At 48.4% G+C, this 25,479-nt stretch overlaps 1 protein-coding gene across 2 annotated transcripts in view; it reads right to left on the reverse strand.

Moving 5' to 3' along the window:
* MRPS15 (mitochondrial ribosomal protein S15) overlaps positions 1 to 25,479 on the reverse strand; it is a 602,556-nt gene that overhangs the window by 258,481 nt on the left and 318,596 nt on the right. The window lies entirely within an intron of this gene.

Consider the following 25,479-nt stretch of genomic DNA (forward strand, 5'->3'; position numbering starts at 1 on the left):
TCTTAGTGATCTTGGATTAGGCAACAGTTCCTTAATTATAACACCAAAACCACAAGCAGCAAAAGAAAAACTAGATATACTGACTTCAACAAATTAAAAATGTTTGTGTTTCAAAGGATACTATTAAGAGAGTAAATAAACAACCTACTGAATGGGAGAATCTATTTGCAAATTATATATCTGAGAAGAGTCTAGCATCCAGAATATATAAAGAACTCTTACAACTCAACAACAAAAAGACAACCCAATTTAAAAATGGGTGAAGGATTTGAATAGACATCTTTCCAAAAAAGATTTACAAATGGCCAATACACACATGAGAAAATGCTCAACATCATTAGTCATTAGAGAAACAAAAATCAAAACCACATGAGATACCACTTTACACCCACTAGGATGGCTTCATAAAAAAACAAAAAGGAAAATAACAAGTTCTGGCAAGGATATGGAGAAATTGGAACCCTCATACAGTGCTGGTGGGAATGCAAAATGGTGTAGTCATTGTGGAAAACAGTTTGGCAGTTCTTCAAAAAGTTAAACATATAGAGGTGCCATATGATCCAACAATTTCACTCCAAGGTATATATCCAAGAAAATTGAAAACATATGTTTCCACAAAAACTTGTACACGAATGTTCATAGCAGCAATACTCATGATAGCCAAAAAGTAGAAACAATCCAAATGTCCATCAAATGATGAATGGATAAACAAAATGTGGTCTATCCACAGAATGGGATACTCATCAGTCGTAAAAAGGAACGAAGTACTGATACGTGCTGCAACATGGATGAACCTTGGAAATGTGCTAAGTGAGAGAAGCCAGACATGAAAGACCACCTACTATATGCTTCCATTTATATTAAATGCCCAGAATTGGCAAGTTCATAGAGACAGAAAGTAGATTAATGGTTGCCAGGCCTGAAGGGATTGAGGAGTTGGGAGACACTGCTAAGAGGTATGGGGTTTCTTTTGGGAGTGATGGAAATGTTCTGGAATGAGAAAGTGAGGATGGTTACACAACATTGTGAATATACACCCCTCCCCCAACACACAGAATTATACATTTAAAAATGGTTAAAATGGCACCTCAGCACTTTGGGGGGCTGAGGTGGGAGGATCCCTTGAGGCCAGGAGTTTGAGACCAGCCTGGGCAACATAGTGATACCCCTATCTCTACACAAAATTAAAAAAAAAAAATTATCTGGGTGTGGTGGTGTGTGCCTGTAGTCCCAGCTATATGGGAGGCTGAAGTGGGAGGATCACTTGAGCCCAGGAGTTTGAGGCTGCAGTGAGCTGTGACTCTGCACTCCAGCCTGAGTGACAGAGCAAGTCTCTGTTGCCAACCCCCCCCCCACCCCACAAAACCAGTTAAAATGATGAACTTCATGCTGTGTGGATTTTATTTCAGTTTTAAAAATTGCAAAAGAAAAGTATAAGAAAAATGACCTGATCATGTCAGTCTGCCTGAAACTCTATCACTGGCTTTCTGTCCCTTCTGAGGTCTGCCTGTGCTGTTCCCTGCCACCTCCCAGTCTCATTGCAGCCTACTGGCCCCTTCCCTTTGGATTCCAGCCTTTTTTCCTTCAATACGAAGGGAATGTGCCAGGCTTCCCACCCTGCTCTGCGCCTTTGCACTGGCTGTTCCCTCTGCCAGAAACACTCTTGTTCCACCCTCTGCATCTCTGAAGGAACATTCCATGCCCTTCCAAACCATCTCAACACATCACTTCTTGTTTTTCCTTCTGAACATTTGCGCCTATTAGCATGTTTGTGTGAACATGCACACACAGAGAGACAGGTTATTTGACTAATGTCTTCATTTCCTACCAGACCCTAAGCCTTACTCACCATTTTATCCCTGGCCATTCACATGGTGGCCAGCCAGCCACACAGTTGTGAACTTAATCCTCTGTTGAGACCAACAGAGGATTAAGGGACCAACTTCACCAGGCCCTTGTTCTTCTTGGCAGCTCCATTTTCTTCCTCTAGCCCAGGGGTTCTCAATCCTGGCTGTTCGCTTGGATTACCCAGGGGAGTTTTAAAAAATGCCCATGAGCAGGCTCCAATCAGACAACTGAATTTCTGGGGTTGGGACCTGTGCAAGGGTAATGTAAAGGCTGCTCAGGTGTCTGATGTGCCGCCGGGGTTGAGAACTTCCCCTCCAGTCTCATTTCCATCCTCTCCAAACCACTGCAGAGTGGGAGGGATTGATTATCCCAGCTTTTCCTCTCATCCTGCTCAACTCAATCCGTCCTCATTTATTCTGAGCACCTACAATGTGTCATGTCCTGTGCAAGTCCCCTAGAGCACAAAGACCTAAGACACCATTCCCAGAGACAGTGTGTCCCTCTTTGGTGTTTTCTTAAGAGCACATAAATACCAGCTACTATCAAGAAACAAAGTCAAGCAAAGAAAGCAGCAATACATTTCTGAGCTAGCAGAAGGAGTGGAAGTTTCCAGCTCACAGTCATTGCTGAGGACACCTCTGAATGTTGCTATGACATCTCTTGGCCTGAGGCTTCCCCAGCACCTTATCCCCACCTTACTTTTGCCCACAGTAAGGGGCTTCTCCAATGTTCTTTTTGGGTAAGTCCCATTTGGGTAAGACAGAAAACCCTAGGGGGTGGCTTCAGATGTTCAGGAGGTTAGGGTAATACACATTTGCGACTCTAGCCTGGTTCTGCCTCAGGAGGCTTCCATCTCATGCAAAAAACTCATAGGGTGGCTCCAAGTTTCTTCATGGCAAGGACTGGGGTAACAACTTGTTTGGAAGCAGTTTGAGGTAGGGCCAGGGGATTTGTGTTGCAGCTACATTTTTATGAAAAGCACACAATTTTAACTTAGGTTGTATTAAAGATGACTATTTATAATTCACATGAGGCAGAAAACATCACTTGTCCCTATTGGAGAATATTTCTATTATTATTTTACAGTAGTTCTGGGGGTGAAGATTTTGGTGGGTCAAAGCTATCTCTTGGCACTGTCTCTAAAGTGAGTTCTCCAATCTTCCTGGGAAATGCTATGTTTATTCTGTGAGCTTAAACTGAGAGCAAAGCTCACATCCTTTAAATCATGGGCATAGCATTGGCAGGTGGAGCAAGGTGACAAGAGATTTGACCTCAGTTTCCACTGCGACTTACTATGGGACATAAGAAAAGTAAGCACCTCAGTTTCTTCTTCTATCAAATGGGGTTAGTAACTAAAACCTACCTCTTTGGGTTTTGGGAGACCCAATGAGATGATACATATACAGACATACCTCGGAGATATTGTGAGTTCAGTTCCAGACTACTGCAATAAAGCAAATACTGCAATAAAGCAATTCACATGAATTTTTTGGTTTTCCAGTGCACACAAAACTTATGTTTACACTATACTGTAGTCTATCAAGTGTGCAATAGCGTTATGTCTAAAAACAATGGATATACCTTAATTTAAAACAACTTTATTGCTAAAAAAATGCTAGCAATCACCTGAGCCTTCAGCAAGTTGTAATCTTTTTGCTGGTGGAGTAGAGGGTCTTGCCTTGATGTTTGTGGCTGCTGACTCATCAGGGAAGTGGTTACTGAAGGCTGTGGTGACTGTGGCAATTTCTTAAAGTAAGACAACAGGAAAGTTTGCTGCATCCAGTGACCCTTCCTTTCATGAAAGATTTCTCTGTGGGATACGATGCTATTTGATAGCATTTTACCCACAGTAGAACTTCTTTCAAAATTAGACTCAGTCCTCTCAAACCCTACTGCTGCTTGATCAACTTAGTTTATGTGATATTCTAAATCCGCTGTCGTCATTTCAACAATGTTCACAGCATCTTCACCAGGAGTAGATTCTATCTTAAGAAACCACTTTCTTTGCTCATCCATAAGAAGCAACTCCTCATCTGTTAAAGTTTTATCATGAGATTGCAGTAATTCAGTCACATCTTCAGGCTCCACTTCTAATTCTAGTTCTCTTGCTATTTCCACCACATCTGCAGTTACTTCCTGTACACAAGTCTTGAGCCCCTAAAAATCATCGCTGAGGACTGGAACCAACTTCTTCCAAATTCTTGTACATGTTGATATTTTGACCTTCTCCCATGAATCATGAATGTTCTTAATGGCATCTAGAATAGTGAATCCTTTCCAGAAGGTTTTCAATTTTCTTTGCCCAGATCCACCAGAGGAGTCACTATCTATGGTAGCTCTAGCCTTACAAAATGTACTTTTTAAATTATAAGACTTGAAAGTCAAAATTATTCCTCGATCCATAGGCTGCAGATTGGATGTTGTGTTAGCAGGCATAAAAACATTAATCTTCTTGTACATCTCCATCAGAGCTTTTGAGTGACCAGGTGCACTGTCAATAAGCAGTAATATGTTGAAAGGAATCTTTTTTTTCCCAGAGCAGTGGTTCTTAACAGTGGCCTTAAAATAGCTAGTAAATCGTGCTGTAAGCAGATATGCTGTCATTCAAGCTTTGTTGTTCCATTTATAGAGCACAGGCAGAGAAGATTTAGCACAAGTCTTAAGAATCCTAGGATTTTCAGAATGGTAAATGAGCATTGGCTTCAACTTAAAGTCACCAGCTGCACTGGCCCCTAACCAGTTTGTCCTTTGAAGCTTGGAAGCCAGGCATGGACTTCTCCTCTCTAGCTATGAAAGCTAGATGGCGTCTTCTTCCAATAGAAGGCTATTTCAACTGCTTGAAAATCTGGTAGCCACCTTTATCAATGATCTTAGCCAGAGCTCCTGGAGAACTTGCTGCAGCTTCTACATCAGCACTTGCTGCTTCACCTTGGCTTTTATGTATGGCCATGGCTTCTTTCATTAAGCTTCACGAACCAACCTCTCCTAGCTTCAAATTTTTCTTCTGCAGTTGCCTCACCTCTCTCAGCCTTCATAGTATTGAAGAGAGTTAGGGCCCAAGGGGAGGGAGGGAGATGGGAGAACGTCTGGTCAGTGGAGTAGTCAAAACACACACATTTATCAATTAGGTTTGCCATTTTTTATGGGTATGGTTTCTGGCACCCCAAGACAATTACTATAGTGACATCCAATATCACTAATCCCGGATCACCATAACACGTATAATAATAATGAAAACATTTGAAATATTTAGGGGGCACAAACCCCATCATGAAGGCAGAATTGCAGAGGGACTTCAGAGCCAGACTATCACTTGCCTAGTTCTTAAACTCTCTGGGCCTCAGTTTCCTCATCTGTAACATGGGGATAATTGTAGTACCTTAACCTGTAAGGTTGTTGCAAGGCTTAAAATGGTGCCTGGCACGTACTAAGTGCTGAATATATGTTAGTTATAGTTAATACCGAGCCTGAGTCCTCATGGGAGCAGTGTAGAACTTCCCATCTCCTCCCCCACATTCCCCCACAAGAGACTGGGCACTCTAGAAGAAAGGGACTATGGCTTGTTCATGTTTGCATTTCAATGCCCATCGCAGGACCTGCCACACAGGTGCCCAGAAAATACCACTAAGCCCCAAGACAGTCTTACGGGATTGGGATTGTGAGTTCTACTTTACAGAGAAGGAAACTGAGGCTCACAGAGGAGCAGAGACTTGTCCTAAGCCATGTGGGGTTGCCAGTGAAGGATCTGGGTTTGACTCCAAGTCTCTGGCTCTTTCTCCTCTACCAGGGGGGTGATCCAGGCCTTTCCATTTTGGTGGCCAGTCCCACCCAGCCCTGAGCCCCTACCCAGCATGACAGCTCCCTGCTCCCCACGTGGGGAAATGGGCTTGGCAGAGCCACCCCTACTTGGGGGCCCAGCATGGCAGCTCCATAGCAACCTGAGAATGCAGCAGTGGGGTGGGGAGCTTACCCCGGGGGAGAGGGATAAGATGGGGGAGGTCCGCAAACAGGATCTAGAACAATTCCCATACCCCGAAGAGTTCCTTCATGCTGGGACTTTGTAATCAACCTCTCCCCATCCCCAACCCTTGATCTGTTCTCTGGCTTTATAGTTTTTCCTTTCTCAGAATGTTGTACAAATAAAATCAACAGCTTAGAATCTTTTGAGCCTGGCTTCTTTCACTTGACATAATGCATTTGAAAGTCATCCATGGTGTTGTGTGTATCAATAGTTTGCTCTTGTTTATGGCTGAGTAATATTCCATTGTATGGCTGTACCACATTTTCATTATCCATTCACCTATTTAAAGGATATTTGGTTATGGAAAAAGAATATTTTTAAAAAAGGACATTTGGGGTGTTTCCAGTTTTTTGTAATTTTGAAAATTTATGTAATTTATGTAATTATGTGCTTCTATCAACATCTGTGCACAGGTTTTTGTGTGAATGTAAGTTTTCATTTCTCTGGGAAATAAATACCTGCGAGTGAGATTGCTGGGTCATGTCACAAGCATTTTGAGAAACTAACAGACTGTTTTTTAGGATAACTGTACCATTTTGCACTTCCACCAGCAATGTATGAAAATTCTAGTTGTTCCACATCCTGTCTAGCACTCAGTAATTGGCAGTATTTTTTTTTTACCTTTGCCATTCTAAATAAGATGCGCAACCCAAGCATGGAATTGTGACAAAAAATCTTAATAAATGGTGTCAGTGGCTACAGAAATCAGAATAAGGCTTGCTAGAGTGAACTGGAGCAAACAATTACATCTCAGACACTAGAAAGGTGGTGGAGGTGTGGGAGGAGGATGCCCTGGAGTGATGGATGGAACTGGGTTGTTTAAGACAAATTCAAGGGGGACCTGGGATTGTGGAGTGACTCTCCGGGGTCAGGGCTGCAAAGCCTTCAGACTATCAAACTGCATCATCCCTCCATTGCACCAAGGTGGAGACCAAGGTCTGATTGTCAGGGAAAGGTCTGCCTAGTCACAGGAAGTACTTTGGCTTCTTAATAAATTTGTGAATGACAAAGTGGGGATTGTCTTCAGACTTCCCCTGGGGCTGGGGTATGGCGCAGTGCTCGCCTGAAGGTGGCAGGTGCACTGATTGACCTCTCCTGGGTCATTTGGACAGCGGGCTTCTTCGTGAGGGACACAGCACAGAAACAGCTCCTTGTGGCATTGCCTGGCCCAGAGGGACCCCTGTGCCCACTCTAAGAAGGAGGACAGGCTGTGGGACTGGGAGGGTGGGAACTGGGGAGTGTCACAGGGTTGTCTGCTCCGGAGGTATTAATTGTCCCCATTGCATGAAAATCTGGTCATTTCCCTTCTTCTGTGTGACCGTCGAGTCTCTGAAGGCATGACATCCTCATTAAGGCCACCAGGCCTGCCCCACAGGGGACAGACAGCACTGACTAGGAAAGAATCCAGCCTGTACTCCCCAAGGCCTGGAGCTGCCCAGCCCTCACTCCACTCACCCCTCTTGCCTCTGATGTTCAACAGGGAAAGGCCCCAGGGAGGCAGGGTTAAGTGGATGGACTATGGCTGGATTCTGGGGGTGAAGGAGGGAGGGACCCATGATTACCTAATGTATCTGAGCCAGGCTGTGATTTGGCCCCAATCTCAGCTCCTGCAGTGGGTTGGGGAGCCCTTTGACTTTTGTATCTCACACGATGAAGGAGGGGAAGCAGAGAAAACCCCTATTCAAGAAGCTCATGGCCATATACATTGCTCAAGGGGGTGGCCTGTGCCAGTGATTGTAGCGGCAAAGGCCATCTGCCTGTCTCTAAATCTCACTCCACTGCCCTGCCACCGTACCTGGAATTCTACCATTGGGGTCAGGCCTTTGATTAAAGCTGTAACTCTGGAAGAGCCCTGTGAAAATGTATCCACATTACTTAGAGAGGGCAGGCATTGTTTTGTGTTGCCTGATTAAATTGACTGCTGCCACTTAGAGAGTGCCTACTGCAGGGCTCTGAGGGGCTGAGACATGAGGGGGGTAACTTATGATGAGTGAGTGGGGGAATGGAAGAAGAGAGATTGGTGTGAGCAAAAGGTGTGGCCTGATCACGGTGGGCAGCATGTGCTGGGGGCAGAGGTGGCCCAAGTTGGGGGGAATAAGTGGGGAGGGTGGTAGAAGAGGCAGACTGACCACAGGGCATTGAAGGACAGGGGTGTGGGGCAGACGAGGGTGGTGTGGGATGGGTCTGAAGCCTCCTCTTTGTCTGGTGTTTTCTGAATGACTGATACTTTGAGAAGACTTTGTGCTCCTGAGACCTTTAGATGCTGCCATGGAGCTGCTCTTTGGGGCATACGGGAGCATCCTTTAGGATTGTGGCTCTTCCTCCATTACCTTCTTTCAAAGCGGACTTTGGCTTCTGGAGCTTGTGACCAAGGAAGAGGGCTCCTACCTTTTCCTACACTGGCAACATCAAAGATGACAGTGCCACCTCCTCCAAGTTAGTGCATTTGGGGCTGAGGAGATACATTGTAGTACAGACAACAACCATAGTGATGACAATGACAACATCTTGACAATGTCTTCATCAAATGCCATTGTTGAGTGTTTACTTCCCACCAGGTGCTGTGTAAGCAGTTCACGCACATTTCATGTAATGCTCATAAGGACCCTATTGTCACCCCAATTTATGGAGCAGGAGATGGAGGTACAACTTGCCCAGGAGCATGTGGTGAGTACAGAGAACAGCTGGAATCCAGATGCAGACCTGACTGCAAAGTGAATGCTTTTGACCGCCACTCAAGGTCAAATGGAACCGAAAAGGTCACACCTTTAATTCAGGTGGACAGGGGAGTATGACATGAGGAGTTCCTAGAATTCTAGGTCTGCGCTGGATGAGGAATAGGGGACCTGGGACCAGACCCTGCCCCAGAGAATCCCAGTCCATATGGGGGAGATGGGATGGCACTCTAGGGGGATGGAGACAGCCCTCTCTGCTGAGCAGCACCTACCCTCAGTTGGGCATTCACAATGGGATTTCCTTGTCTTGTCCCCATCGAAGTTTATCCAAGGAGTACATGACTGTAAATTTTTCCAACTCCGCAGCCACCCGGCCCTGGCCCCAGCCTCGGCCAGTGGATGCTGCTGAGCAGACAACAGATTTGTCACTGGGCAAGTCCCTGAGCCAGCACAGCTGTCAATGGGGAGGAGTGGCTCTGCACGGTGGCCATGGCAAGTTTACCCTTGAGCGTGACAGGTGCAGACAGAGACCTCAGAATTTGTGGCTCTTCCCTCTGAGTGATGGATAGATCTAGCTCCTGAGCCTGGGCTCCAGCACTTGCTGTCAGAGATGAGTCCTGCTCAGTGGGGTGAGGAGTGAAGCAGAGGGCAGAATGTGCCTCTGAACAACTTTGGGACCACTTTCTTGGTGGGCAGGGCTGGGCGTGAGTGCAGTGACCTTGGCCAGGATGGAAGAAGGGAGCTTGAAGGTTGTGAGCTTGATGTGTGCTGCTCCCAGCTGCCCCCTGACAGTTGGCACCCTGTCCTGCACAGCAAACAACAGCAGGGCACGACTCTTGCTTTCTTTCTCTCTTGCTCTCTTGCTTTCTTCCAATGATCCATCCAGCTGACAAATATTTATGGAACATGCACTCTTTGCAGGCACTGTGCTAGGTTCTGGGAAAAGAGTAGGAACAAGATACCCAATCTCCCTGTCCTTAGAGTCACATGGGGGCAGAAACCAACAAACACCTTAACAGATGAGAGACACCTCAGGGAATTGCGAGGTCTATGCAGAGAATTTGGAGTGGTGAGAGAGAGTGACCAAGCAGCCACTTTATGTGACCAGGAAGGTGTCTTTTAGGAAGTGACACTGAGAGATAACAGAGTGCCGGCCATGTGTGGCTTCAGGGAAAAGTCCAGTAGGCAGAGGGAACAGCTGATGTGAAGGGCTGAAGGCAGGAATAAGCTCAGAGGTTTCCAATTTGAGAACAAAGGCATTTTGGCTAGAGTGGATCCCGTGCTGGGGACATGGCACAGGATAGAAGGCCAAGGCTACTTCTTCACAGGGCCTAAGTCAGCACGAGGAGCTTGAGTTTTATCCTGCGAGGAGCTTGAGTTTTATCCTGACTACTGGGAGATGGGCAGCTATTGGCTATGGGGGATTTAAAGTAGGGGAGAGGCATGATTTGATTTATGTTTGAAATGATCACTCTGGTTTCATTAAAGCAGATGCCACTAGCAAAATTCAAACTTGCTGGAGTTCTCCAGCTGCCAACACACACGGCCTGCCCAGAATATCCAATGCTATTTGTCCTGGTGCCATTCTGACCACATAGAATGCACTGTGTCTAAAATGATTTTAAATACATAAAGTTTTGTATTAATGTCATTATACACAGACACATATCTCATGAGTATTTCTTTATGAGACATGTGGACAAGGACCAATCTTATCCAAGCAAGATACAGAGCCTTGAGTGAAACTGGCACCATTACGAACCATCCTGAGTCCATCAGTTACAAAAACTGCTCCTAATAAATTGAGTAAAGTAGGGAAGTTAAATGCAAGAGCCTTAGAAGCGTGGGCTCATTGGCTCAAAGGGATTTAACAGATTGGCATTTGAGTGTTGATGTTTGTCGAGCTTTGGGCAGCATCGTAATTCAACACATGGTTTGGTATGACAATGCTTAGTGTGATATGTTGAATCTGAGATGAGCATGTCATATATAAAAGAGAGAAGAGCTAGCCCGGAGCTTAGAAAGGAAAAGGAGAATAAAAATTGAGAAATGTGTATTAGAGCATAATAGGAAGGAATTTCAGTGTCCTGGAATTGAATTGGAAAGAATAGCATGAATTTAGGATGTTAGCATTCTGCTTAATCCCCTAAATAAACCAGGCTCCCTCTGGACTGATGCATGGGGTCCTGGTGGTGTCATGATGTAACTGTGTAGTCCCACTGACCATGGATTAGTTCTTTAAGTCACTTTGTATTCCAAGGAAGCAAGGGCTTCCTGAAGGATAAGGTGTGCTGGATCTTGGAGAGGAGATGTCCTGGTTTCGGAAGGCAGTGATGCTTTTTTTTTTTTTTCGGTGACGTAGTCTTGCTCCGTTGCCCAGGCTGGAGTGCAGTGGTGTGATCTCGGCTTACTGCAAGCTCTGTCTCCCGGGTTCACGTTATTCTCCCTCTTCAGCCTCCCAAGTAGCTGGGACAAGGAAGGCAGTGATGCTTTTAAAGATGCCTATAAGAAAATTGGAATGAGCACAGTGGCCAGCCCAAAGAGACTCCTTCTTACCCCCTGTTAGTATGCCCAAGCAGGAACAATCTGAGCATAAAAGTCAGTAATTATGGGCAAATGGCACAAACCAAGTCTATAAACGAGCCTGAGTCCATAAGCCTATTGAAAAATGAAAGCTAACATGAAGTGTGCCAGAAGTTGGAAGGCACCCCATCAGTTTTTCCGTATGGTTTACTGAGAGATATTGATTAAGTCACGTGGCTAGAGGCTCACACCTAAATTGTGGCTAGCACCTAGGTCTCCGATCCAAATTTTTGTCAACTTGTTCCAATAATTGCTTAAGAGATTAAAAGGCAGAATTGTGCTGTTCCTTACGATGTTTATTTGGTTGTGCCCAGTGTTGGATGTTTGTAAAAAGCCGGGGTGGAATGCAGTGATCTGCAAGGCTTATTTCAAACACTTAGCAAGCACCGGTATACAGACCCACAAGACCCGGATTTTGTCGTTATAAACCTTTGCATGGCACATCCACATTGTCCTTTGCCCAAGTGACTTTGTCACCAGGGAACAGGTACATAGCACATCCAAAAGAAATCAAGATGCCTTGAGTAAAGGTGAACAGGATGGTCTTATTGTCCTGAAGCCAGGACATCTGACACTCCAGGGTCATATTTAGGGTCATGTACCAACAGGTACATGAGTACACGTGTGGTTTTTTGAACTTTATACGTTAAAAAAATAAATTATTTTAAAATTTAAAATGAGAAAGATTTTACACATAATCCTGATTTTTCCATTTCTCTCTCTCTCTTTTTTTTTTTGAGACGGAGTCTCGCTCTGTTGCCCAGGCTGGAGTGCAGTGGCGTGATCTCCGCACACTGCAAGCTCCGCCTCCTGGGTTCACGCCATTCTCCTGCCTCAGCCTCCCGAGTAGCTGGGACTACAGGCGCCCGCCAACACGCCCAGCTAATTTTTTGTATTTTTAGTAGAGACGGGGTTTCACCGTGTTAGCCAGGATGGTCTCGATCTCCTGACTTCGTGATCTGCCCGCCTCGGCCTCCCAAAGTGCCAGGATTACAGGCGTGAGCCACCACGCCCAGCCAATTTTTCCATTTCTTTTGAAAAATTGAAAGATCTTCACAGGACACTGGAGTTGAGTAGGGACCTCCCTCTGGACAGAGGTTGCTACTCCAGTTAACCCCAGTCACCACCACTCCCAGTCGTCTTCTATGTAGATTATCTTCTTGAACTCTGTAGATATTTGAGTGTTTGACTTCTGCTAGTGATAGCAATGGAGGACAGAAACAGTGAAGGGCCCATTATTGCTGCTTTATGGCTAAGGAAACTGAGGCTTTAGAGGGCTCAAGTAAATTGCCTGAGGTCACAGGCTCTGGGAGGAACTACTAGCTGGCTGCCCTGTCATGCATCCTCCTCTTCCTCATTACTAACTGAACTCTATTAACTTTTTCTTTTTGAGACACAGCCTCTCTTCTTATGTTCCCCAGGCTGGCCTTGAGCTCCCAGGTTCAAGCGATCCTCCTGTTTCAACCTCCTGAGTAGCTGAGACTACAGGTTCACACCACAGCGCCCAGCTCACAGCCCAGTGTGGCCTGGTGATTAAGTTCTGGCCAATGACATGTAAGCAGCATTATAAGAACCATTCGAAAAAGCATCCTGGCCAGGTGTGGTGGCTCACGCCTGTAATCCCAGCACTTTGGGAGGCCAAGGCAGGTGGATCACTTGAGGTCAGGAGTTGAAGACCAGCCTGGCCAATATGGTGAAACCCCATCTCTACTAAAACCACAAAAAATTAGTCGGGCATGGTGGCTGATGCCTGTAATCCCAGCTACTTGGAAGGCTGAGGGATGAGAAACACTTGAACCCGGGAGTTGGAGGTTGCGGTAAGCTGAGATCACACCACTGTACTCCAGCCTGGGCAACAGAACCAGACTCCATCTCAAAAACAAACAAACAAAAAACCAAAAAAAATCTTAAGTTGGAAGGAGATGTATTCTTTCCCCTTTTGTCTTCATTCCTCATGCCTGGAATGCTGATATAATTAATGACTGGGGTCCTGTCAGCTGCATTGGGCCATCAAGAGACTGAGAATGGAAGCTGTGAATTTCAGAGAAGAAAGACAGGAACTGGATTTTCTGATGAATGCGTAGATCCACCACACCAGTACTGACCTATGTGTTTCATGATAGCTAATAAACCATGTGTATTTTAAGTCTCGCTTACTGTAACTAATACAGTGTTAAGGCCAGGATTCACGCTCAGTCTGCCAGACACCAGTGCCTGGGCTCTTAGGTGCTGCAGTAGTAGCCAATCACAGACATTCCCTATTGCCTGAAGCTTGCCTGACCACCCTCCTCCTTGCCTACTGGAACCACATGCTTTGTCTGGCTAATGGCAAGTGGCAGTATTCCAGTTCTACAGAAACCACAAAACTGACCCAAACAAGGGCAGTTTGGGAGTTCCTTGGTTGGGAACTGCAGTTCCATATGTCACCTCACTATAAGAACAATAGCCTCTGAGCTTCCGTTCTGGGCTGCCCTCCAAGGCCAAATGACAGATAAACAATGACCAAAAGGGAGTGGGTTCTTCAGGGAGACCCCAACAGTCTGCTGAGGCTGTCACCAGCTGCTACCTTATTTTTTTTGTCGCCCAGGCTGGAGTGCAGTGGCCAGATCTCAGCTCACTGCAAGCTCCGCCTCCCGGGTTCACGCCATTCTCCTGCCTCAGCCTCCCGAGTAGCTGGGACCACAGGCGCCGCCACCTCGCCCGGCTAATTTTTTGTGTTTTTAGTAGAGACGGGGTTTCGCCGTGTTAGCCAGGATGGTCTCGATCTCCTGACCTTGTGATCCGCCCGTCTCGGCCTCCCAAAGTGCTGGGATTACAGGCTTGAGCCACCGCGCCCGGCCAACTGCTACCTTATTTTTACTAATGTGTAGTGTGCTCCTGTAGTGATGAGTGTCCTTTTAGTTCAAAGTAATGGATCTCTCTTGCATAAGTTGTTGGGGTTATTAATTTTGCTTTTGGCACAAGAAAAACCCACAGGAGGCCGGGCATAGTGGCTCACGCCTGCAATCCAAGCACTTTGGGAGGCCGAGGCAGGCAAATCACGAGGTTAGGAGTTCGAGACCAGCATGGCCAACATGGTGAAGCCCCGTCTCTACTAAAAACACAAAAATTAGCCAGATGTGGTGGCGGGCGCCTGTAATCCCAGCTACTTGGGAGGCTGTGGCAGGAGAATTGCTTGAACCCGGGTGACAGAGGTTGCAGTGAGCCAAGATTGTGCCACTGCACTCAAACCTGGGTGACAGAGCAAGACTCTGTCTCTAAAAGAAAAAAAAAGAAAAAACCCACATGATCAGATATTGAGATGTCTCTGGGGGCCGTGAATGAAGATGGCCTTCTGGTTGGAAAATTTGCAAGATTTGTGCTCAAATCTTTCCAGTCTTAAAACCAATGATGATGATACTAACATCACTTCCAGCCATGACACCATCTTCCTTCTTGCCTTCTCTTCTCCCAAGAATGATCTCAGCCCCTTCTCCCCATCACTTCCCCTCCCTTGGGCTCCTCACCTAAGTGGCATCTGCTTCCACCCCCACCACTCCCTGGAGGCCACTCTGGCCAACATCACCACCCACCTCTGGGTGCTAACCCAATAACAATCTAATCAGCTGCCAGCACAGCCAGAATAAAAGCAGGCAGAAGAACGTGGAAAGACTAGACTGGCTGAGTCTTCTGGCCTCCATGTTTCTGCTGTGCTGGATGCTTCCTGCCCTCGAACATCGGACTCCAAGTTCTTCAGCTTTGGGACTCTTGGACCTTCCACCACAGACCAAAGGCTGCCCTCTTGGCTTCCCTTCTTTTGGGGTTTTGGGACTTGGACTGGCTTCCTTACTCCTCAGCTTGCAGACGGTCTATTGTGGGATGTCACCTTGTGATCATGTGAGTCAATACTCTTTAATAAACTCCTCTTTATATATACATCTGTCCCTCTAGAGAGCCCTGACTAATACAGATTTTTTTTTTTTTTTTAGTTTTTTTAATGTGATTGGACCTCTCTGTGGAGTTTGGTGCTATTGCCACTCCCTCCTTGAATATTCTGCTCTTCCGACTTCCTGACAGTAGGATCTTTTGGTTTTCCCTCCTTACCTCAGGGCAGTTCTTTGGTCTGAAGCTCATCCACCCTTGTTCCTCATCTTGGTCCCCTCCCTGCCTCCCTCTCCTCCTTTCTCCTTCCCTTCCTTTCTCATCTCACTGTGCGCAAGGTCCCCAGGTTCTCTCTCCAGTTCCCTACGTTTATCTTACACGCACACAGCGGTGATGGCTGACTTAGGTCAGCTTCCTCAGAAACAGACTCTGAGATGGAGATTTGCTGGCAGAAAGCTAAGTGGGGAGCATTCACGAGAACGACACCTGACGGGGAGGAAGGGCCGGGACAGCAACGGCAGGATTACACTGAGACATAGTTCAACCAAAGGCCTTGGCGATCGGCTGGGGGGACCCTGGACCTCGGGAGCTCCTTCAGGGATCTCCTGAATTGAGGCCAGAACTTAGCTATTGTGTCCCTGCAGCAGCCGGTCACTGGATGTGAGCTGCCCCTAGGAAGGGGGCATCACCTTGGGTGTGGCTGCTTCCTTTTACCAAAGGGAATTCCTAAGACTGGCCCAGCTACAACTGACAGCAGCCGATGTCGCCTGCAGCTGGGGAAATGAGTTTTTCCATCCTGATTGGGGGATCTAGGCAGCACCACAGGATCCACAACACAATCCCAAGTCTAAATTTATAGTCCTGACCTTTTTCTGCGCAAGCACCAGGCTAGCTATCCGCCGCTGCTGAATGTAATCCCCGCCCTGCAATGGCTCCCCTGTCGCAGCCCGCTGCTCACTCCGTGGCTTCCTCATAGTCTCTCCCCTCTGCCTGGGACGTGCACTCACATGCTATATTTATCCATTCTACATGTGTTCAGGGAGTGTGCCCCCTGCTAGGTGCTATACTAGGACCTGGGGCACTTGTCAGGGGCTGGCTGACTAGAATTCAGCTCTCGGGCTGGAGTCGACCTGTCTCCTTCAGGGAGACTGAGTAGGCAGCTCTTGATTGATGGAAGGCAGGGTGGGTGGCACAGAGTGTACCAGGACCTGGGCAGGGCCAGGCTCACTGGCTCTGAAAGCTCCTTGTATCCAAGCAGCAGGATGAGGGGGAAAGCAAGACCCAGGGCGGTGGTAGCAGGAGCGAGTCTGAGGGCCTGGGATTAGGGTCTTGGACGACAGGTCAGATGTGTGCACGGCTTGGGGAAAGTGGAGCAGGGCACCTCCTACCCCACACAACCCCTGCCTGGCTCCCTGGAGAACCACAGGCACTTCTCTGTTTCGGACAGTTCCCCAGCTGCAGAAATTGACCTGTAGTCCCCAATGCTTCAGTAGGGCCAGCCTGTGCCTATCTAGGTGCCCACAAACACACCTGAGCCCACTGTGCACAAATACATGATGATACTTCTGACTCCCCCAGAGGCATGCACATAAGCACATCCATGTTCCCCACTTACATACACATGGTTGGACATACATGCAACTCCCGTACACACCTGTGGCCCTGTGTCCGCACTTGAAACCCCACCTGCCCTGGCCCACACAGGTGAGGCCCATTTTCTCACTGGCACACACACATGTGCAAGGACACTCACGGACATTCTCATGTGCTGGTGCGGGCACACGCCTTCGCGTGCTAGTTTGGAGAGCCTGAGTGACAGCTGTCACAAAGCGGCTTTGTGGGCACCTTCCGGAGTCGCTGCTGCAGGGCAGGAAGAATTATGGCTCTGGTTGCGTCAGCCTCCGGAGGGGAGAGGTGAGTCTTTTCTCTTTTCTCTTTTTGGGGCCAGCCTTCTGAAGTGCCATGAATAAGAATTCAGTTGCCTTTCCTCCCCAGAGACCAGGTTGCTCTCTAAATACCAAGGCAGGAAAGTGGAGACTGAAAAAGGTCATTACCAAACATTGAGAGGGTGGTATTTAGCTGGTGAAGCAGCTCCTGGAGAAGAGACCTCAGACCCCAGCGGGAAGCCTTTATTTTCACCTTCATTTGCTTCCCTGGGTCTGAGAGGTGGGGAGGAGCAGGAGGCTCCATCCTCCAGGGTCGAGCTACCCCTTGAGTTGGGGGGACACACCCCCAAGGGCGGGAGTGGGGCTATTTGGGATCAGAGAAGGCTCTAGAATGGGAAGCAATGGTAGCTCTATAAGTGCTGATCCTGGGGGTGGGGGGCCTAAGGGAACTCCCCACTTTTTCTGGGGAGGAGGTGAGAGGAGGCAAGGCAGGGATTCAGTTGCCACCAAGGACTACAGAGGCCTGGCAGGGGCCACAAAGGCCCATCCCTTTGCTTCCAGACTGAGGCAGAGAGGTTTCTGGGAGAGGACAGTCATTCCTCCCTTTGGGAACACCTCCCTGTCTCCATTCTTTTGTAGCTAAAGTGGAAAAAACAAAGATTACTTAACAGCTTGACAGCACAATTCCTCTTAGGGTCTTCGTTTAGGGAAATACCTTGCTAAGCTGCCTCGGCTAGAAGGTGAGATCCTGAGGGCAGCATGTTGACAGGAGCCAAGGCAATAAGAACAACTAATTGGCTCAACTGTTCTGCATGAGAAGGTGAGAGGAACTGGTTTTTCTGCAGAGAAAATGGGAGAGAGAAGAAAGGTTGGGGGTGGGGGCGGGGAGGTCAAGGGAGAGCCGAGGAAGGAGTAGGACACTGGGGTGCTGGGTCTTCTCCATTCGTCCCTCCAGGTCCTGTGCCCACCTTTGGCCACCCTGCTGTGGGTCCCTGGCCTGACCTCTGTGAACACCTCTGACCTCAGGGCACTCCTCTGTGTCTGGCCTTCAGTTGGGTTTGGCCAATAGGCAGCACAGACAGGAGATCAGAGGGTGAGATGAGAGAGAGGTGGGACATTTGCTCCTTACCTCCCTTCCTGCCTGGCTGCAGGTCACAGCCCCACAACGGAGGCCCCCTTGACTATGGTTATGCACACAGTTCTGCCTCCTTCCTCCAGGCTCAGCCAGGCCTGTTTACTGAAATGCTGAGGTGACGTTACTAAAGATGAGGTAAGCCTTAGGGACAGGATGCTATTGTCTGCTTCTAGTTTGGGATGGCCACGAAGAGAGGAAGAGCTGGCACAGGTGGATGGCCATGGGGCCATGTTTTGGGCGTGTAGTTGGGGAGGGGGCATAAAAAGGAGGAGCATGACCCTGATGTGGGGCCTTCTGTGTGACAAAAAACTTGAGTTGCCAGGCTCTACTGCCTGTGACTGGGGAGCTGCCCCCTGCTGCTCAGGATCAGGTGGCGCCTGCTCCTGGTCTACTTGTGACCACCAGGAGAGGGGAGCTCGGGTGCAGGTGGGAGAGAAGAACTCCAGAAACCGTGACTTGTGGATTATCTCTCTGGTCCCTGCAAGATGTGGGGATCGGGGGCAGACAGGCAGAGGGGAGGCTTTCAGGACCCATTTTTTTTTCCTGACTCATGATGCATAATGTAATCAGATGACATTTAAATATTCATGTCATAAAAGAGGATGCAGATGCAAGTGTGAGACTGGTGGGCTGGGGCAGAGGGGAGGGAGAGAGGGATAAGATCCACATGCGGCATTTTGTGGAACCACAGGATCTCAGCGTGAAAAAGGGCATTTGGGATCATTTAGTTTGACTCTTAACTGTGGCAAGAATCTCTTTATGGGATGCCTGATGGGTGGGCACCCTCCTCACCAGACTCACTCCATCCTAAAATGAGACTTTCCATCATGCAGCAGCAATCCTTGCTCTGGGAAATTCTTCCTTAGACTGAGCTAAAAATCTCTCCACTGCTACCGTCATTGGTCTCCCCCACTGGTCTTAGCTATGGCCCCAGGGACCACCTACAATGTGGCCACTCCAGTGTCCCCTGACAGCCCTCAGAGATCTCCAGCAAGTGATCTGTCTTCCCAGCTCTAAACCAAGCAACCTAAGCCTTTCTGCTCTTGCCCAGAGCTTTCTTAAGGTGCCGCTCAAGAGACCCCAACAGGAAAGCAAGGAGAGAGCGTGCATTTTCAAATGAATGCTCATCCTGAGTGGGGGCTGAGCCCCTTGGACACTCCTCATGTCTGGACATTTGCCACCTAACTAGAGGGTGGATAATGCCTCGCTTTCTGGGGAGCCAGCGAGGGAGTGGGGTGGAAGGAAACCAACACAAGTTTGGGGATTAGGAGACTTGCAGTCTTGATCTAACCTGGATACTTCTGGCTGTGCAAAGTCACTTCACCTCTCTGAGCCTCAGTTTCTCATGTGTAAGGTAGGGACACCTCCCTTATGAGGTTTCATGAGGATTATTGGGAGCTGGGAAGAGCAGTGTCCCTTGGCTGAAAGGGCCAGGACACTCCACTGGGTTTGGGGTTCTCTGGCTCAATGCTTGAGGCAGAGGGAGAAGAAAGCAGATACTTGAGGTTCTTGGCCATCCAGGGTCCATCCCAACAGGCTCCAGATGGCAACTACTCAGTGATGCGGCTGGAGGATTGATGCACCTGCTCAGGGCTGGGCAGGAGCTCTTCATAGTAGGGGCAGTAGCCTTAGCTGTAGAGTGGAATAGATGGGACAAAACCCAGAGCCATAGGGTATAGTTTTGCTCCCCCACTGGCTTTGCGATTTTGGGGAAAAGTCCTAACTTCTCTGACCCTTAGTTTCTCTATTTGAAGATAATAGGAAAACAAAAAATGACCAGATCCTTCTGGTGGATGATCTAAAGATAAAGGAGGCATTAATTGATTGAATTTAACAGGAAATGAACCTGAGTGGGCAGGGCTTCTCAGAATATCAGGATGGGTAGGGTCATAGGTGCTCCCAAGAGCCATGGGGAGCCATGGGGGATGGAGGAAGGTGTCAACAGGACACTGGCTTGGCCATATCTAGCATTATCCTTCCCCACCTGGGGGCAACAGTCCCACCCCATCCCATGCCTTTAGAACCCATGACAGGACAGGACATTGAGGGTAGTAGTTCAATGACCCACCAAAGGTGGGAATCCCCACTACAGATCCCAGCTGAGAATTTTTTTTCTTTTTTTTTTTTACAGGATCTTGTGTTGTTGCCCTGGCTGGAGTGCAGTGGTGCAATCATAGCTCGCTGCAGCCTCAATCTCCCAGGCTCAAGCAATCCTCCTGCCTCAGCCTCCCAAGTAGCTGGAACTACAAGTGTGTACCACCATACCCAGTTAATTTTTTTTTTCTTAATTTTTAGTAGAGACAAGGTCTTGCTATGTTGCCCAGGCCAGTCTCGAACTCCTGAGTTCACTTGGCCTCAAAGTGCTGGGATTACAGGCATGAGCCATAGTGTCTGGCCCCAGCTGAGATTCTTGGCTTCAACTTCCTGACTGAGGTGGAACTCACCACTTCCCACAGTATGCCACGGCATTGCTAGAGAGGCTGATAGGAATTCTCCCTCATGCTAGAGTGAGTTTTCCTTTCCCCACTGACCCCTCAGCTTCCTTGACCCCAGACAGGCTTGAGAAGGTTTAATAAGCTTCTGGCCTTGAGGCTGCAGGAACCAGACATCACAAAACAGAGCAGTGAACAGCTGCAATGAAGGAAGGGCCCGAGCTCCCTCCTGTCCCTGCTCAGACACCTTTCCTGTTCTCAGGAATTGCTGAAAGCCCTCACTACTGTCCCAAGATTCCTCCTGTCCCAGTCTCTCCAGGCAGAGGCCCAGCCTCTTACTTTCCTTTTATTGAGGTCTTCCTGGGACTGAGGCTCCCTCAGCCCCCTGTCCCACCACACTGCTCTATGTCTGTCTCTGTCCTCACACCATTCCTCAGACAAGCTGCTCTTCCTCTCACTATTTGGTCAACCTTCCCTGCACCCTTGACTCCTCCCCCAGCCCCTGTGCCCTTGACTGCATCCCTCCACCTTCTCTCACGGGCCTTTCTCCATGAGAAACTCCTCTCTCCTATATCACAATCTCTCTCTGCTTACTGCCTTGCCCCCTTTAGCCTAGAAACCTCCTAAAGGCTCTTCCATTGTAGAAAGAAGCCAGCAAACAGACAAATAACAACCTCCCTCCCTAGACCTGGTGGCTTCTTTGGCTGTGACCCTGTCTCTCCCTTGCCTTGAATCCAGGCTTCTTGAGCAGTCCACACTCTCTTCTCCCATGCCTGTGTAATTGGTCTTCTGCTCCCACAAAGACCTTTCCAAGGTCACCAGGTGACATCCTTGATGACCTGATTGGACACACTTTGGTTCTTATCTTGCCTGACTTCCTTGCAGCCTTTGGGACTGGCGATCACACTTACTTTCTTTGGACATGCCTTTGGCTTTGAAGACACCACTGTCGCCCACATTTCTGCCCAACATCTGGCCCTAGCTTCTCAGCTCATCTTTCTCATAGCTGAGTATCTTAAATATTGATGCCCTTGGTTGTCTCTGCTCCTCACACTCTCCGTGGATGAGACCATCCAGTGGGTGACCATGATTGCATCTGTATGCCAAGGACTCTTGAATCTCCATCTCCAGTCAGGACCTTTCTCCTGAGCGCCAGACCTCATATCCAACTGCCCACTGGACATCTCTATTTGGATGCTCTTCAAGCTCACCATGTCCAATACGAAGTTCATTGTCTTCCTCCCCAGGGCTCTCTGTGTCAGGGAATGTCACCCCTATCAGCCATCACCCAAGCCTGTGGTCCCCCATTGACTCCTTCTTTTCTCTTGCTCTTCTACTTCCCTCCAATGAGTAGGTGCTTCCAGGTGTTTTTGTTTGTTTGTTTCTTTTTTTGAGACAGAGTCTCGCTCTGTCGCCCAGGCTGGAGTGCAGTGGCCCAATCTTGGCTCACTGCAAGCTCCGCCTCCCGGGTTGACCCCATTCTCCTGCCTCACCCTCCCGAATAGCTGGGACTACAGGTATCTGCCAACATGCCCAGCTAATTTTTTTTGTAGTTTTAGTAGAGACGGGGTTTCATGGTGTTAGCCAGGATGGTCTTCATCTCCTGACCTTGTGATCCACCCACCTCGGCCGCCCAAAGTGCTAGGATTACAAGCATGAGCCACTGCGCCCGGCCCCAGGTCTACTTTCAAATATCTCTTGACTCTGCCCTTTCCTTTCTGTTTGTGAATACTATTGCTCTGGTCCAGGCCAGCAGTATCCCTTGCCTAGATACTGACACAGGCCCCTACTGGTGCCTCGGCTTTCATCTGCCTCCTGATCCCAGCAACACTAGCAGTGCTCGGCCCTACGGAGGAGGTGAGGTGTCTGGAGAGGTCATTGGGACAGACCTCTAACCTTCCCATCCCTTGGACCTTGGCAGAACCTGGGCAAATCTGGAATTCTGGTTCCTTGTGAACCAGGACCTGCCATGGGAGTAAGGAGTACGATTGTGTATGCATGTGTGTGCTTGCACTGTGTGGGTAGTGTGTGTGTGCATATGCGTGTGCGTTTGTATGCACAGGAGAAAGGGGATGATCAAGGAGGATCTCCTGGCCAGGCACAGTGGCTCATGTCTGTAATCCCAGCACTTTGAGAGGCTGAGGCAGGTGGATCACTTGAGGTCAGGAGTTTGAGACTAGCCTGGCCAACATGGTGAAACCCCATCTCTACTAAAAATATGAAAATTAGCTGGGCGTGGTGGCGGGCACCTGTAATCCCAGCTACTCGGGAGGCTGCGACAGAAGAATTGCTTGAACCCGGGAGGTGGAGTTTGCAGCGAGCCGAGATCGCACCATTGCACTCCAGCCTGAGTGACAAGAGTGAAACTCTGTCTCAAAAAAAAAAAAAAAAAAAAAAAAAAAAAGAAAAAGAAGGAGGAACTCCTATTCCCACAGTCCCCAAAGATGTTTCCCCAGAGCCTGTGTCCTGCCTGCCGCCCGCCCACGTGGGAGGACAAAGCTCTTTCTGGCTGACTGCCGCCCGTGTTAGCTGAGACAAGAGTTGTATATCTCAATTTTTATCACATGAAAATGAAATAAAGAACGCTAGAATAGATCCTGAAGAGGCCAGACTGAAGAGATGACTACTTCTTTGCTGTAGAGACCCCTCATCCCCTCCACACCACCCAGCAGAGCTGTTCCTGTTGAGATACCATCACTCCCTCTCCTTGGGGCTTTCAAAGCGGGTGTCATGGCTCTTACATTTTAAAACACAGGAAGAGTTAAACGCACGGCAGCAGCAAGAAAAGCAGCTCTGAAATGCGGCGAGTGTGTGGTGCCAGCCCGCGCGGCACCGCCTTCACAGCCCTGCCTTGATGTTGCTGCCTTGACTAGACAGAAGATGTTTTCCTTCTCAATTAGGAAAAATCCACAGCTTCACGCCTGCATGGGAGGTGGCAGTGCTGGAATTAGCACTGGGGGAGGAGAGGTGACAAGGTGACAAACATCTCCCTTGCCTTGGTTTCAGCCTTGGCCTGGTCCAGATGAACATTTTGGCTTCCTTTAGGTCTTTCTTTCCGCCCACCCCACCCCTCCACCCTTCACTTACTTACCCAGGCAAAATGAACTGGAGCTACTTCCTACTCTGCCAGGCCTTGTGGAAGATCTGAGTTCACAGAGGAATAAAATGTGGTCCCTGCCCTGGGGGAGCTCAGAGCTAGTCCCAGAGACTGATGGTAGAATAGATAAACCCAGGTGCCAGTTAGACTCTTCCTGCCCTTAAGATCCAGGTCAGCTCGATTCAAACCCTCATTCAACAGACTGTACACCAAAAATCTCCTGAGGTCTCTGCGCATTCCTGGCGGGCTTCTCACAGAGGGTGGTTAAGAGCACACACTCTAGTCAGACTGCCTGTGTTCAGATCTTAGCTCTATCTCTTGCTAGAGCAACTGACGCTACTGAATTGCTCTGTTTCCACATCTGTAGAAGGCTGATAATAATAGTACTGATTTCATCGGGTTGTTGCGAGAATTAAATGAGTTAGTTCCTGTGCAAATGCTCAGAGCGGAGCCTGGTGCATGGTAAGTACTATGAAAGATTAGCTCTTATTCTCACTGTCATTTCTAGCTCTCAGCTCCTGTTTGCATTGAATTAATGCAGTTTATGCATCTTCTTACTGCCTGCTGGTGTTGTCAGTTCCACCCTGAGTCAGGCCAGACATGGACCTCAATCTTTTCCTTTGTGTTTCATTAAAAAAATCAGCCTCACCCCTAAAACAAAGCATAGCTGGGCACACAAAGTCTCTGTGGGTAGCAGACATTTCCAAAGGATAGGAGAAGGGATTTATAGATTGCAAAACCGCCAGCAGTGTAAAAGTCCATCTTTGATATTTCCATTCCTAGAAGCCCCTCAGCTTCCACCATCTGAGCATCCACCTCCTGTTACATTGTTTTATTATTTTCTCCTTTGCTCTTTCCCTCTCTCCCCTACCTCCCAGTTCTCGCTTGTTTCCCACGCAGAGCATTTTAGCTATCTCTTTCAGTTCCTTGTCTCTTGTCAAATCATACCCTTAGGATGTTACCTCCCCCCAAGTGCCTTATCAAGGTATTTTCTTATACAAAGACATTTGCTTCCCTAAGAGGAAATCTGATGTTGGATGTTATATCAGCCAGGATCTAGCCAGGAAAACAGAAACCTCTAAACGTTTAGGGCAGAAGGGATTGAATGCAGGGCGTTGGTTGCCGACGGCAGAAGGGTAGAGGAGCTGAACGGTGTGGCTGCTCGGTAGGTGATCTATTGAAATGTTCCTGCTGGTGAAGAGCCGTCGTCCCTCCTGTGCTTCCCCCACCCGCCCTCCCCATGATCCAGTCACTAGAGGGTTCACCCTGTCACAGCAGGGAACCCCCGGGATCTGCTCCAGGGTGTCTTCCTCTGTTAAATATTTGGAATGTCACTGCCAGTCTGGATGAATGGGGCCATGGTGAGTGGCAGCAAAGGAGTAGCAAAACCTGATGTGGAGACTGCAGAGGATGGAGCAGGTGGGATGAGACTGGAGGCAGGGGGACAGTTAGGAGGCTTCATGGTCAACAACCCAGGGGGGAAAATCTGAACATCTCACTGCAGTTTGTTTCTCGGCAGTACTCCCTCCTCACCAGGGATGAGATCTTGGTGGGACATCAGCCCCATCTTTTTATTGATAGGGAAACTGAGGCCAAGGAGACTGAGGTTTGCCATGTCACAGAGCAAACAAGGACCAGAGCTGGGGCCCCCGGACTCCAGCTGAGGGCTTTCCTCACCATGTGCATCCCCAGAACTGGGTTGTTGCATGGCATATCCGGGTCGCAAGGAAGAGAGGAGAAGCGAGGAGAACCTGAAGGTGAGCAGAACTTGCTGGAGGGAGACCGTGGGGACCAGTTAGTTCTCTGCAGGACACAGAAAAACCGGAGAGGCCTTTGACTGACTGCGAAGGGAAGCTACAATGCAGCAGTCAAGGACATACACGGCCCCACTTTTTCTGGGAAAGGAGGAGATGAGCCGTAATCGGGGGTGGTGAGAAGTGT

The sequence above is a fragment of the Macaca thibetana genome, chromosome 1 (genome assembly GCF_024542745.1).
Source record: "Macaca thibetana thibetana isolate TM-01 chromosome 1, ASM2454274v1, whole genome shotgun sequence".
Classification (NCBI taxonomy): Eukaryota; Metazoa; Chordata; class Mammalia; order Primates; family Cercopithecidae; genus Macaca; species Macaca thibetana.